The sequence below is a fragment of the Carcharodon carcharias genome, chromosome 26, assembly GCF_017639515.1.
Source record: "Carcharodon carcharias isolate sCarCar2 chromosome 26, sCarCar2.pri, whole genome shotgun sequence".
Classification (NCBI taxonomy): domain Eukaryota; kingdom Metazoa; phylum Chordata; class Chondrichthyes; order Lamniformes; family Lamnidae; genus Carcharodon; species Carcharodon carcharias.
In genome coordinates, this window is record NC_054492.1 from 45,938,978 (window position 1) to 45,953,140 (window position 14,163).

Genomic DNA, 14,163 nt, shown 5'->3' on the forward strand with positions numbered 1-14,163 from the left:
CCTGGAGATCAAAGGAGACCGGCAGGATGATAATCCCAATAGCATCCCTGTCCACCAGTTCTTGGTTCTTTGGACTCAAGTGCTTGTGGAAGTGCCCTCAATGTTCTAGAGCCATTACAAATACTTGTCTATAAGAGTGCAAGTACAGTGCAGAGAGCAATCAAGGTTTAGTATGACCAATGTTGTTCAAAGGTATTGTCATTTTAGCTGGATTTTACAGTTAGTGGTGAAGTAAAGGCACTAACCATTGACCTAGGTAGTAAGAAAACTGCCTGCAAAGATCTAGCAATCTCTGTGGTGCACACTTGTCCTTTTTTCAATGTCTGTTTGAATCCGGTGCCAAGTCAAAGGTATCTCTGGGCATCCAGCAGCAGTGATGTCATCAAGCAGATAAGTAGTCAATCACATTGAAGTATTTTCACTGACAGCAAACGACAAAGTAAAAACGCTGAACCTCTGCACTTTTAGTTTAAAATTTAGTGCAAAGTATGATTGGGGCATATTCAAGGGATTAGGGTAGAAGCAGAAATGTTATCTCTACTTTTTTTCAAAAAGTGGAATTTCTTATAATGGAGAAATTTGATATTCTGCAAATATGAAATTACACTGTGAGGCTGTTTAGCAGTAATTAAGAACTTAGTACATCTTAAAAAACCCAATTATACTTCATTCAAAAAGGTGTAACGTCTTCTAGAGTTTTTAAACAGAGAGGCAAAGAAGATGGGAGTGCTCATTAGTTCATTGAATTTGAGTTTGGGGAGACCTGAACAGCACACCTCTAGAAATGCATAGAAGCTATGGCACCAGCTTCTTGATTTAAGTGACTAACTGCACACATGCAGACCCCAGAATTTGCTGTCAGTTTCATGGAGTAATGATGGCAAATGTCAACAGTTTTTGCTGTTATCACTACTACAAAATCAGGACTCTTAATTTTTTTTATTGGGCCAGCATTTATTGCCCATCCCTAATTGCTCTTGAGAAGGTGGTAGTGAGCTGCCTTCTTGAATCGCTGTAGTCCATGTGATGTAGGTACACCCATAGTGCTGTTAGGGAGGGAGTTCCAGGATTTTCACCCAGTGATGGTGAAGAAGCAGTGATATAGTTCCAAGTCAGGATGGTGTCTGGCTTGGAGGGAAACTTCCAGGTGGTGATGTCCCATGCAACTGCTGCCTTTGTCTTTCTAGGCAGTTTCTAGGGGGTTGTGGGTTTGGACAGTGCTGTCTAAAGAGCCTTGGTGAGTTCCTGTAGTGTAGATTGTACATACCGCTGCCATTGTGCGTCAGTGTTGGAGGGAGTAAATGCTTGTGGACGGGGTGCCAATCAAGCACCCAAGAAGAGAGTATGAGTTAAAAGTTTATTAAATAGTGCCACTTACTATGCCTTAGGCTACTGTTTGTTTACTTTTAATAAACCTGTTCTGTAGTTTGTAACTTAAACTGTTATCTGAAGACCTAGAAAGGAAAAAGAGGAAATTTTTCAACTGTAAAATGAACTGGCACTACTGCAATCTTAAATTGAAACAGGACTTCAAAATAACTAGAATGTGTCCTCCAGGGACCCTGATTAATCTCACGATGTTTCTAATTGACACAAGTATTTTCTGTTTATGTTACAGTAGCAAGAATTTCTGTTTGATCAATGGACAGTGCTGTTACACTCCATTTGTCGTGAGTGAGAACTTGATTACAGGGCTCTACTGGACTTTGGGGCTGAGCACAAGAAAACCATCTCTCTCAAGCCTAAAAAAAGTTATTTAAGTTCTCTGTAAAATAAACTAAAGAATGTGTAAATATGTAACATTTCAGACTCTTAGACACATCTTGTGAATAATCAGGGTCCTTGGAGGACGCATTCTAGTTACTTTGGAATCCTGTTTTAATTTAAGATTCCAGTAGTGCTAGACAATTTTACAGTTGAAAATTTTCCTTTTCTTTTTCCTTTATAGGGTGGCTACAAGTTACTGGTGCATTATTTCACGTTTATCTTGTAGCCCCGTTTCCATTGCTTTATCATAACCTTAATTTTTGTTTTCATTCCTTTCATGGTGCATTTTTTCCATGCATTATTCTTGAGCAGTGAGCAAATATCTTCATATAGACTTGGTTTCACGGTGGTTAGCAATGGCATGGATGGAAATCTGCTTCAGTTGACCCACAGATGGTGAACCATCTTGAGGACCTTGTAAATAAATCTGTGCAACACCTGGTAGAATCCTGTTGTCTTCTGGTAAACTGGAGATGCCCTTTATTAGTGCAAGACTGTCTCATGGCCTAATGCAACTGTGAAACATTGTTGCCCTTTATTTGGTTACTTTCGTAATCATTTAATGAAACAAATTGTAACTGTTGGATAAAAGCGAAAAACTGCGGATGCTGGGAATCCAAAACAAAAACAAAAATACCTGGAAAAACTCAGCAGGTCTGGCAGCATCTGCGGAGAGGAACACGGTTAACTAAGTAAAAATAGAAAAGAGGTGAAATTTAAGCTGGTTTAAGGGGGTGGGGGGAGGGTAGAGCTAAATAGAGGGCCAGTGATAGGCGGAGATTGCCAAAATATGTCATAGACAAAAGGACAAAGAGGTGTTGAAGGTGGTGATATTATCTAAGGAATGTGCTAATTAAGGGTAGAAAGCATGACAAGCAAGGTACAGATAGCCCTCGTGGGGTGGGGTGAAGTTGTCAAAATGGGCTAAAAGGTAGAGATAAAACAATGGATGGAAATATATTTACAAATAATGTAAATAGGTGGGAAAAGAAAAATCTATATAAATTATTAGAAAAAAAAGAAAAAAGGGATGGAGGAGAGAGTTCATGATCTAAAATTGTTGAACTCAATATTCAGTCCGGAAGGCTGTAAAGTGCCTAGTCGGAAGATGAGGTGCTGTTCCTCCAGTTTGCGTTGAACTTCACTGAAACAATGCAGCAGGCCAAGGACGGATATGTGGGCATGAGAGCAGGGTGGAGTGCTGAAATGGCAAGCGACAGGGTGGTCTGGGTCATGCTTGCGGACAGGTCTGTGGCAGCCAATCGGTACATAGCAAGCTCCCACGAACAACAATGTGATAATGACCAGTTGCTCTGTATTTTAGTGATGCTGACTGAGGAGTAAATATTGGATAGACCAGCAGGGATAACTCCCTGCTTTTCTTCGAAATTGATCTTTTACATCTAGCTGAGAGTAGATGGGGCCTCGGTTTATCATCTTATCTGAAAGACAGTACCTCTGACAGTGCAGCACAGCCTGGGATTTGTGCTCAAGTCTCTGGATTGGAACTTGAACCTATAAACAACAATATGATAATGACCAGATAATCTATTTTTGTGTTGTTGTTTGAGATGAATATTGGCCAGGACACCGGCAATAGCTTCCTTGCTCCTCTTTGAAATAGTGCCATGGAATATTTTGCCCCAACCTGAGATGGCATATGGGGCCTTGGTTTAATGTCTCATCTGATGGGTGACACCTCTAAATGCAGCACTCCCGCAGTACTGCATTGGAGTGTCAACCTAGATTGTAATGCTGAAGTCCTGGAGTGAGACTTGTACCAACAATCATCTGACACGGGTGAAAGTCCTACCGACTGAGCCACAGCCGACAATTGTAAAATGTTAGTGTCAACTAATGTCCATCTTGGTGGCAGCAAAGGCTATATATGTGATCTGCACAATGTGTACGTTTTGAGTTCTTGTTCTCTGACCACATGGGGGGCCATGGTCTTGTGTAAAAGTGATGCTGCACTTCAAATGACTTGGACTATGAAATAAGTTTGTGTTATACAGTGCATTGAAACCAAATCAAAGAAGAGCCAACTGGGGCTCATGAAGAGTTACTTCAGTGTCAATAATATTTAATGCTTTTTTTGTCTGGGAAAAGCTAACCTATTCAACACTAAACAAGAACAGCCTGTATTTATATAGCACCCTTAAAGTAATAAAATGTCCCAAGACATTTCAGGAGGTTTGTAAAACAAAATATGAGACTGAGCAAGCTTTTGGACATCTGACCTGAAACCTCCTCGTGTGGCTTGGAGGTAGGTTTAAGCCTCTTAAAGGAGGAAAGTGAGCTTAAGAGTTGTAGGGCGAGTGTTTCTAAGCTTAGGGCTAGGCAACTGAAGGCATGGCCACCAACGATGGAACGATTTAAAATCAGGAATGTTGAAATGGACGATTGACCCTTCACTTCAGCTATAATGCCCACATAACTCTTAATGAAGGGAAGAGACGTTGAGCACCAGCGTGGAGGATGGCTTCAATTCTAAACTGGAATGAAGATTGGTATTTGTCATGCTCAAGTTAATTTAGTCAAGTATTGTGGGCCGAGCAGTATTCTAAAATTGGCTAATCAAAAGGGGTTCCACAGCCATTCTTGTATGTGAACATAAGTGCCTAAATGTGCACAACCATTAACGTGCTTAGCTGCCATACTGACAACTGATATAACTGTATCTATGATTTCCCCAGCTTGAAGTCAGTGGGCCCTGTAAAAGAGTCTGTCATACAGAAGTTTCTTTGTTTAAAAAAGTGTCAGTTTTTTTAAAGACTGTTAGCTTCTTCCATAGGGCTATAATTCACTGCCTTGTATGATACTGATTTATACAGACCAGAAAATTCTGTTGGATCTCTGCTGTGCAGAGCAAATAACATCTGTCAGATATTGTGGGGTAGGAGGGGGGTCAATGGGAAGGCTAGGGATAAGAGGAACTATCTTGAAGCTGCAACGAGTGTTTGCATCTCCATCTGTGATTAATCCAAGAATTCATGGTCTGATTGTTATGTACTAAGTAGACTTGGAATCAAGATTGTTTTGGTTTTATTTGGCGTCTGATCGTATGTAGTAATCAGTTGAGGGAGTGGCTGCAGCTGTGTGTACTGAACTCAAGAAAATGTTTAAACTTCTCAATCAATAAGCCATCAAATCACATAAATTTTACACAATGGCTTTTTTTTTCAAACTTTTAAGACCTGTTTTTGTTACTAAATGTAGCAAAGTGTATACCATTACTTGCTTTGTGACTCATTTCAGATGGAATCGTGGATACATGTGAGGGTAGTGAGATCCAGAGTTCTAGTAACAGTTTACAATCTGGCAAAGACTCTCAATCAATAGATATCCTGCTAAATTTTAAGCACTTTAGTAATTTCCTTTGAACACAATGAAAACAAAAGATTCATGTAAAACTAAGAAAGCTCTAAGCCAAAATGCCCTACTTTCAGTTAATGTTGAAAAATTTAAGCTGCAGTGTCATTTGAAGGTATTGACACTTAAAAATACTTTTTCTGCAAAATCAGGATACTTGATACATTTTACAATAAATGCAGTTACAAACAGCCTCTGTTATTAATGGAAAATGCCAGTTATATTATGCAGTTTATTGACAGGAGCTAGTTTCAGCTTTGCATTGATCCAATCTATAGAGTGTAATTTGAATGTGTATTATAATACAGATGATGTGAGCTAACATTTTAAGCTCCCAGGTAACCCAGTAGACTGCAGAAACTTTTAAAACTTTGCTGTTAATGTTGGAGCTGATGGAACAATTAGTCTTTAACGTTCAATTGTAGCCATCATTTAGATGCAGGTATAGAGCTCACTCAAAATACATGTAAGCAGAACTCAGTTTGATCAAAGACCAAAACAAAATGGAAGTAAAACTGATCTGTTTCTGTACTCATATCAGCAGGTGCTGATTTCAAACCAGTGCCAATAGTATAATTCCCTGTTGTACTTACTAGCTAATACACTCAAAAGGAGAAAGAATTTCTGGCCAAAAGCATTTCAAATGTTACTGTGAACTTATGAAAGGATCATCTTTTAATACTTCGGCATATTTTTAGTTATTTAATTAATGTTTTAATAAATGTTGATTGAGGTCAAGTGAAATGGTTTGAAGACCGAAGCTGCAGAATAATGGCGAGGGGGGGGGGGGGGGGGCTTGCATTTATCTAGCAACTTTCACAACCTTAGGATGTCGTCGCACAGTACTTTTACAGCTGATGCAGTACTTGAACTACATTATGTAACTTAAAATTAATGTAATTTAGAAAAAATAGCAGTCAATTTGTATACTACCTCCCAAAAACAGCAGTGTGATACTGACTAGGTAATCTGTTCTAGTGATGCTGATTGAGGGCTTAGTATTGGCCAGGACTCCAGGGATAGTACTCTAGTGGTAACTTCCTTTCTTGTCTTAAATAATCATGGGATCTTTTACATCCACCTTAGAAAGAAGACATCTCATCCAAAAGTCGACACTTCTAAAAGTACAGAACTCCTTTAGTACTGCATTGTACTCCAGTCTCTGAGTGGGACTTGAAGCCACAGCCTTGTGACTGAGTTGAGCGTTGCTACCAACTGAGCCACAGCTGACAACAATATATAACTAGAATCAATTTGGAGAAGCAGCAGAAAGTTTCCCCTGACTACAACATCTGGCATGTTTATCTGCTTTCTCTTCAATTGAGTTTTCCTTTCAGATTTAGGTGAGCAAATTCGCTGCATTATGTGATCTTGAAAGACTGAAGTTTGTTCAGCATCATCCTTACTTGAACCTTGGCAGTAAATGCATGGTAAACAATTTAGAAGATGCTGTAATTTTCATTTTTTACTTTAACTTGCCGTTTTTTAAATTACTTTTAGATAATAATTGTGTGGCCTAATCAGTGTTTAATAAGTGCTTTTAGATTGTGGTGAAATGTGTGCAAAGGTACTTGCATTAATAAAAACAAAAAAACTGCGGATGCTGGAAATCCAAAACAAAAACAGAAATACCTGGAAAAACTCAGCAGGTCTGGCAGCATCGGTGGAGAAGAGCACAGTTGACGTTTTGAGTCCTCATGACCCTTCAACAGAGCTAAGTAAAAATAGGAGAGGGGTGAAATATAAGCTGGTTTAAGGGGGTGGGGGGGAGGAGGAGAGAAGTGGGTGTGGTTGTTGGGACAAGCAAGCGGGGATAGGAGGAGGTAACCAAAAGATGTCACAAACAAAAGAACAAAGAGGTGTTGAAGGTGGTGATATCTAAAAGAATGTGCTAATTAAGAGTGGATAGAAGGACAAGCAAGGTACAGATAGCTCTAGTGGGGGTGGGGTGAAATCAGACTAAAAGGGCATAAAAGGTATAGATAAATGATCGGTGGAATACATTTAAAAATAATGGAAATAGGTGGGAAAAGAAAAATCTATTTAAATTATTGGAAAAAACAGAAAGGAGGGGGAAGAAACAGAAAGGGGGTGGGGATGGAGGAGGGAGTTTAAGATCTAAAATTGTTGAACTCAGTATTCAGTCCGGAAGGCTGTAAAGTACCTAGTCGGAAGATGAGGTGCTGTTCCTTCAGTTTGCGTTGAGCTTCACTGGAACAATGCAGCAAACCAAGGACGGACATGTGGGCAAGAGAGCAGGGTGGAGTGTTAAAATGACACGTGACAGGGAGGTCTGAGTGATGCTTGCTGACAGACCAAAGGTGTTCCGCAAAGCGGTCACCCAGTCTGCGTTTGGTCTCTCCAATGTAGAGGAAACCGCATTGGGAGCAACGAATGCAGTAGACTAAGTTGAAGGAAGTGCAAGTGAAATGCTGCTTCACTTGAAAGGAATGTTTGGGCCCTTGGACAGTGAGAGAGGAAGTGAAGGGGCAGGTGTTACATATCTTGCGTTTGCATGGGGAGGTGCCGTAGGAGGGGCTTGAGGAGTAGAGGCTGATGGAGGATTGGACCTGGGTGTCACGGAGGGAACAATCTACCTCGACTACAGCTCCTCATGCCCCGCTTCCTGTAAGGCCTCCATCCCATTCTCTCAGTTCCTTCGCCTCCGTCGCATCTGTTCTGATGATGCTACCTTCAAAAACAGTTCCTCTGACATGTCCTCCTTCTTCCTTAACCGAGGTTTTCCACCCACGGTAGTTGACAGGGCCCTCAACCGTGTCCGGCCCATCTCCCGCGCATCTGCCCTCACGCCTTCTCCTCCCTCCCAGAAACATGATAGGGTCCCCCTTGTCCTCACTTATCACCCCACCAGCGTCCGCATTCAAAGGATCATCCTCCGCCATTTCCGCCAACTCCAGCATGATGCCACCACCAAACATATCTTCCCTTCATCCCCCCTGGCAGCATTCCGTAGGGATTGTTCCCTCCATGACACCCTGGTCCACTCCTCCATTACCCCCTACTCCTCAACCCCCTTCCATGGCACCTTCCCATGCAAACGCAGAAGGTGCAACACCTGCTCCTTTACTTCCCTTCTCCTCACTGTCCAAGGGCCCAAGCACTCCTTTCAAGTGAAGCAGCACTTCACTTGCACTTCCTTCAACTTAGTCTACTGCATTCGTTGCTCCCAATGCGGTTTCCTCTACACTGGAGAGACCAAACGCAGACTGTCTGCAAGCATTACCCAGACCTCCCTGTCGCTTGCCATTTTAACACTCCACCCTGCTCTCTTGCCCACATGTCTGTGCTTGGCTTGCTGCATTGTTCCAGTGAAGCTCAACCCAAACTGAAGGAACAGCATCTCATCTTCCGACAAGGCACTTTACAGCCTTCCGGTCTGAATATTGAGTTCAACAATTTTAGATCTTAAACTCCCTCCTCCATCCCCACCCCTTTCCGTTTCTTCCCCCTCCTTTTTGTTTTTTCCAATAATTTATATAGCTAAAATAGCATGGAACATTCCATATATGTGTAGAATACAGAAATATTGCTACTCACTGTTTTAGAAAGTGATCCAGCAAAAATAAATTGCCATTAATACTAAGCTTTTATATCCAATTTTAACAATTTCCAAACTTCTGTTTTAAAATATAATTTAGTCAAGACAGGCTGGTGTAGTTGCCCCCTCCACACTCTTTCTCCCCCCCCCCCCCCCCCCCCTCCAAGTTTTCTTGTAGGGCAACTTTCACATTCAGTGGTATACTAACATCTAAAAGGAATTCCATAAATAACATGACTGAGACAAAAATCCAAAACCTTTTGACTCTAATCTTGGTATTAATGAAACCTCAAGTTTAATATTGAATAGTTGCTGAAATTTTTTGTTCATCAGTGCTTTCAACTATAATGCAAAACACACCTCAAATCATACTTGTGTCAGTAGTAGGTAAAACTAGAGCACATTATGGCAAAAGTTTATCAAACATCTGCATATATAATCGGTGTAGTTGCTTTTAAAATTTATATTTGTTTAACTTGTGTTTATAACTGCACATGCAATATGATCTATATTTTATTGTAGTGCTGACCATAACTTGAAAATTCATTAGTGTGCCGTAAATTGTATCCCATAGCTCAGTTTGCTTCTTTACCTTTTTTCTTTCTCGCCTTGACTGGAGCAGTCAGTTCAAAAGTCTAATAACTGCAAAAGCAGTAACTTTGTGCCAGTACAAGACTGGAATCCTTTTGCAAACATGTGGAATCTGGCTCTTACAAGATTCTGTTGTCTGTTCCCTTTTGAGAGAGTTCCTTTAACGTGATATGAAGACTAACATCAGAAAATTGTAGGCCACTGAAAGCAATCTTTTTGGGAAGGACAGTGATTTGATCAGTTAATTATATTTTATATACAAGCAAAATAAGTAGCTTTGGAAATTGCACTTCTGATAAAGTGGAAGACCACTTGAATTTCAGGCCATCGAATCTTCTGTGTAAACATAACTTTTGGGTGGGACTGTTAGATAATGTTTCTGGCAGGGAACAAACTCTCATTTTGAACCTGATGCAAGTGATTCCAATTTTAAAAAAAGATTATTTTAATGCTTTCTTTAGCTGTAACATCTGTTCAACTGAACATTTCCAGAACTGAAATCTGAGCTTTCTGCTATCAAACTGCTTTAGTCTACTGAGTATAAAAAGCTCCATATGATCCCTAGCACCATTGTTCATTTTCTGATCCTTGATTTTTTTTTTAAAGTTGTGAAAGCTAACAGTCTTGGTTCACCATTATAATTTATTGAGTTTCATTATTCCTCAGAACATCCGTTCCCTAGCTGGTTATGTGATCGTTATGCTTATTTTTGGTTACTGGCATCCAGTCAAACTGTAAAGAGAAATCTAATTTCCAGCCCCCCCTCATACTTAGAAAGTTGACATATTTATGATACAGCAACTAAATGGGTGCATACTTTTAAATCAGGGACACCTTACATTTTGAAAACTAGTGTCAGAATGTGTGTCAAAACGAGAGTGGTCTGTGTGGTTATCCAGAAATGCGTGCCTACTTATTTTGTTATACAAGATCAAATCCTGATGCACAAAAACTGAGACCTCCACCCCCCTCCCTCCCCCATAGACAAAAAATGCAAGTCCTGCATACGCACACATTGCAACCCCAGTGTACAATGCAAGTCTGCCAGTGCATTGAAAAAAAAACACCCTCACCCCCTTCTTCAACACCCTGGAAATTTGAAGCTATGTGGATATGTCGTTGAAAAGACGATGTCCTTAAGGTGAGAATGGGGCAAAATGGTGATAGTTTTTGGATTAGATTTGGATACACAGCCATGTGTTGGATACTTCTATCCTAAGTAATACAGTGTATGCTGTGCATACCATTAAACATTGCATTGGGTAGCTGTTTAAGTGCAATGAAATTGGCCTGTGTCATGAGTTCAAGCTTTTTTCCCCTTTCCAGTCTTTTCCCAAAATACAGTGCCAGTCACTACTTTTGGTGGATATTTGCGTTTAAATGTATCTATTTCTGCGTAAACCACTTACTGCTTGACCTTTCATTCTTCTTATTTTGGGCGGTTACTTTATCCACTTATACTTCCTCACTAGCTTTTCTGTGAGGCTATTGAGCAGCTGTGGGGTAAACATGCCAAACTGTAACCTTGTACAATATTGTGCAGTATTGTTCAATGTTTAACTTGATCTTTAACCTTTTAAAGCTAAACTCTGCCATTATGCTGCTGGTTGGTAATGGAAAGTAATGTGTACACAGTAAGGATAAGTCACTTGCAATTGGTTGACCTCCAGTATTCGCTGGTTTCAAATAGTTTAAACTTTGGATGTGCTGGAACTTCTGCATAACTATTGATATAAATGCAAATTTGAGTATGATTAATCATAGAATTCCGGTGTTAACATTTGAAATACAATTAGAAAAGTTGATATGTTGGTTATCGAATACAGTATCAGAATGTCCATTGAGTAGCTCTTCCAGGATGTGTAAATAGTTTGCAAGTAGCACAATTTTATTGCCTGTCTGGATCCACTACATGTGCTTTTTTAGGAATTGCTTAAAAAAAAGAGACACTTGTCGAAGCTCTTCATCTTACACTCAGGATATTTCGCAAGAAGTAACATATATTAATACACAGGGATAAAAACAAAAAACTGCGGATGCTGGAAATCCAAAACAAAAACAGAAATACCTGGAAAAACTCAGCAGGTCTGGCAGCATCGGCAGACAAGAGCAAAGTTGACGTTTCGAGTCTTCATGACCCTTCAACAAAACTAAGTAGAAATAGGAGAGGGGTGAAATATAAGCTAGTTTAAAGTGGGGGGGGTGCTTGTTGGGACAAGCAAGCAGTGATAGGGGGAGATAACCAAAAGATGTCACAGAAGAACAAAGAGGTGTTGAAGGTGGTGATATTATCTAAAAGAATGTGCTAATTGAGTGGAGAGCAGGACAAACAAGGTAGCTCTAGTGGGGGTGGGGTGAAATAAACAGAGGGTGGAATACATTTAAAAATAATGGAAATAGGTGGGAAAAGAAAAATCTATGTAAATTATTGGAAAAACAAAAGGAGGGGGGGAAGAAACAGAAAGGGGGTGGGGATGGAGGAGGGAGTTCATGATCTAAAGTTGTTGAACTCAATATTCAGTCCGGAAGGCTGTAACGTGCCTAGTCGGAAGATGAGGTGCTGTTCCTCCAGTTTGCGTTGTGCTTCACTGGAACAATGCAGCAGGCCAAGGACGGACATGTGGGCAAGAGAGCAGGGTGGAGTGTTAAAATGGCAAGCGACAGGGAGGTCTGGGTAATGCTTGCTGACAGACCGAAGGTGTTCTGCAAAGCGGTCACCCAGTCTGCGTTTGGTCTCTCCAATGTAGAGGAAACCGCATGGGGAGCAATGAAGTCAGTAGACTAAGTTGGGGGAAATGCAAGTGAAATGCTGCTTCACTTGAAAGGAGTGTTTGGGCCCTTGGACGGTGAGTAGAGAGGAAGTGAAGGGGCAGGTGTTGCATATCTTGCGTTTGCATGGGAAGGTGCCGTAGGTGGGGGTTGAGGAGTAGAGGCTGATGGAGGAGTGGACCAGGGTGTCACGGAGGGAATGATCGCTACAGAATGCTGCCAAGGGGGGGTGAAGGGAAGATGTGTTTGGTGGTGGCATCATGCTGGAGTTGGCGGAAATGGCGAAGGATGATCCTTTGAATGCGGAGGCTGGTGGGGTGATAGGTGAGCTCAAGGGAGACCCTATCATGTTTCTGGGAGGGAGGAGAAGGCGTGAGGGCGGATGCGCGGGAGATGGGCCGGACCCAGTTGAGGGCCCTGTCAACTACTGTGGGTGGAAAACCTCTGTTAAGGAAGAAGGAGGACATGTCAGAGGAACTGTTTTTGAAGGTAGCATCATCAGAACAGATGCGACGGAGGCGAAGGAACTGAGAGAATGGGATGAAGTCCTTACAGGAAGTGGGGTGTGAGGAGCTGTAGTCGAGGTAGCTGTGGGAGTCGGTAGGCTTGTAATGGATATTGGTGGACAATCTATCACCAGTGATTGAGACAAAGAGGTCAAGGAAGGGAAGGCAAGTGTCAGAGATGGACCATGTTAAAATGATGGAGGGGTGGAGATTGGAAGCAAAATTAATAAATTTTTCCAGGTCCAGATGAGAGCATGAAGCAGCACTGAAGTACTCATCGATGTACTAGAGAAAGAGTTGTGGGAGGGGGCCAGAGTAGGACTGGAACAAGGAATGTTCCACATACCCCATAAGGAGACAGCCATAGCTGGGGCCCATGCGGGTACCCAGAGCCACACCTTTTATTTGGAGGACGTGAGAGGAGTTAAAGGAGAAATTGTTCAGTGTGAGAACAAGTTCAGCCAGACGGAGGAGAGTAGTGGTGGATGGGGATTGTTCGGGCCTCTGTTCAAGGAAGAAGCTGAGAGCCCTCAGACCATCCCGGTGGGAGGATGGAGGTGTAGAGGGATTGGACGTCCATGGTGAAGAGGAGGCGGTTGGGGCCAGGAAACTGGAAATTGTTGATGTGACGTAAGGTACTAGAGGAATCACGGATGTAGGTGGGAAGGGACTGGACAAGGGGAGAGAGAAGAGAGTCAAAATAGCGAGAAATGAGTTCCGTGGGGCAGGAACAGGCTGACACTGCCGGGCTAGTCCTGTTTGTTGATTTTGGGTAGGAGGTAGAAGTGGGCTGTCCGAGGTTGGCGACTCTCAGGTTGGAAGCTGTGGAAGGAAGATCTCCAGAGGAGGTGAGGTCAGTAACAGTCCTGGCAACAATGGCTTGATGTTCAGTGATGGGGTCCAGGGAGAGGTAGGAGGAAGTGTCTGTGAGCTGACACTTAGCCTCTGCAAGGTAGAGGTCAGTGCGCCAGACAATAACAGCACCACCCTTGTCAGCGGGTTTGATGACAATGTTAGGGTTGGACGTGAGATAACGGAGTGCAGTAAGTTCAGAGAGAGACAGGTTAGAATGGGTGAGAGGAGCAGAGAAATTGAGATGACTAATGTCACGCCGACAGTTTTCAATGAAAAGATCAAGAGAAGGTAAGAATCCAGAGGGAGGGGTCCAGGTGGAGGGAGAATATTGGATGTGGGTAAAAAGATCCATTGAACAGGGAGAGGACTCCTGCCCAAAGAAGTGAGCACGGAGACGAAGGCGGTGGAAGAAGAGTTTGGCATCGTGTCGAGCCCGAAATTCATTGAAATGAGGGCGTAAGGGTATGAAACTAAGTCCTTTGCTGAGCACTGAATGTTCAGCATCGGAGATGGGAAGGTCAGGGGGTATAGAGAATACACTGCTGGGGCTGGGATTGGAAGATGGGGTGGGGACGGAGGGACGGGCAGGGGTGGAGGGTCCTGGATGGGTGTTGGTTTCGATGAGTTGTTGGAGCTTGCGTTCCTTAGCACTTGTGAGAAAGAGAAAAAGTTTCTTGTTGAGGCGTCGGATGAGACGAAGAATAAAATGAAACAGGGGGCACGCGCAGCTTTGAAAAAGGATGC

The 14,163-nt window shown here is 42.2% G+C and overlaps 1 protein-coding gene across 3 annotated transcripts in view; it reads left to right on the plus strand.

Moving 5' to 3' along the window:
• The window catches only part of tmod2 (tropomodulin 2), a 70,659-nt gene that overhangs the window by 13,442 nt on the left and 43,054 nt on the right, over window positions 1-14,163 (plus strand). Inside the window, exon 2 of one of the 3 annotated variants that reach the window (XM_041175011.1) lies at window positions 6,226-6,482. The exons of the other annotated variants lie outside the window; for them this stretch is intronic. The gene's annotated coding sequence lies outside the window, so the exon portion shown is untranslated. The remainder of the gene's footprint in view (window positions 1-6,225; window positions 6,483-14,163) is intronic. 3 annotated transcript variants of the gene reach the window in all.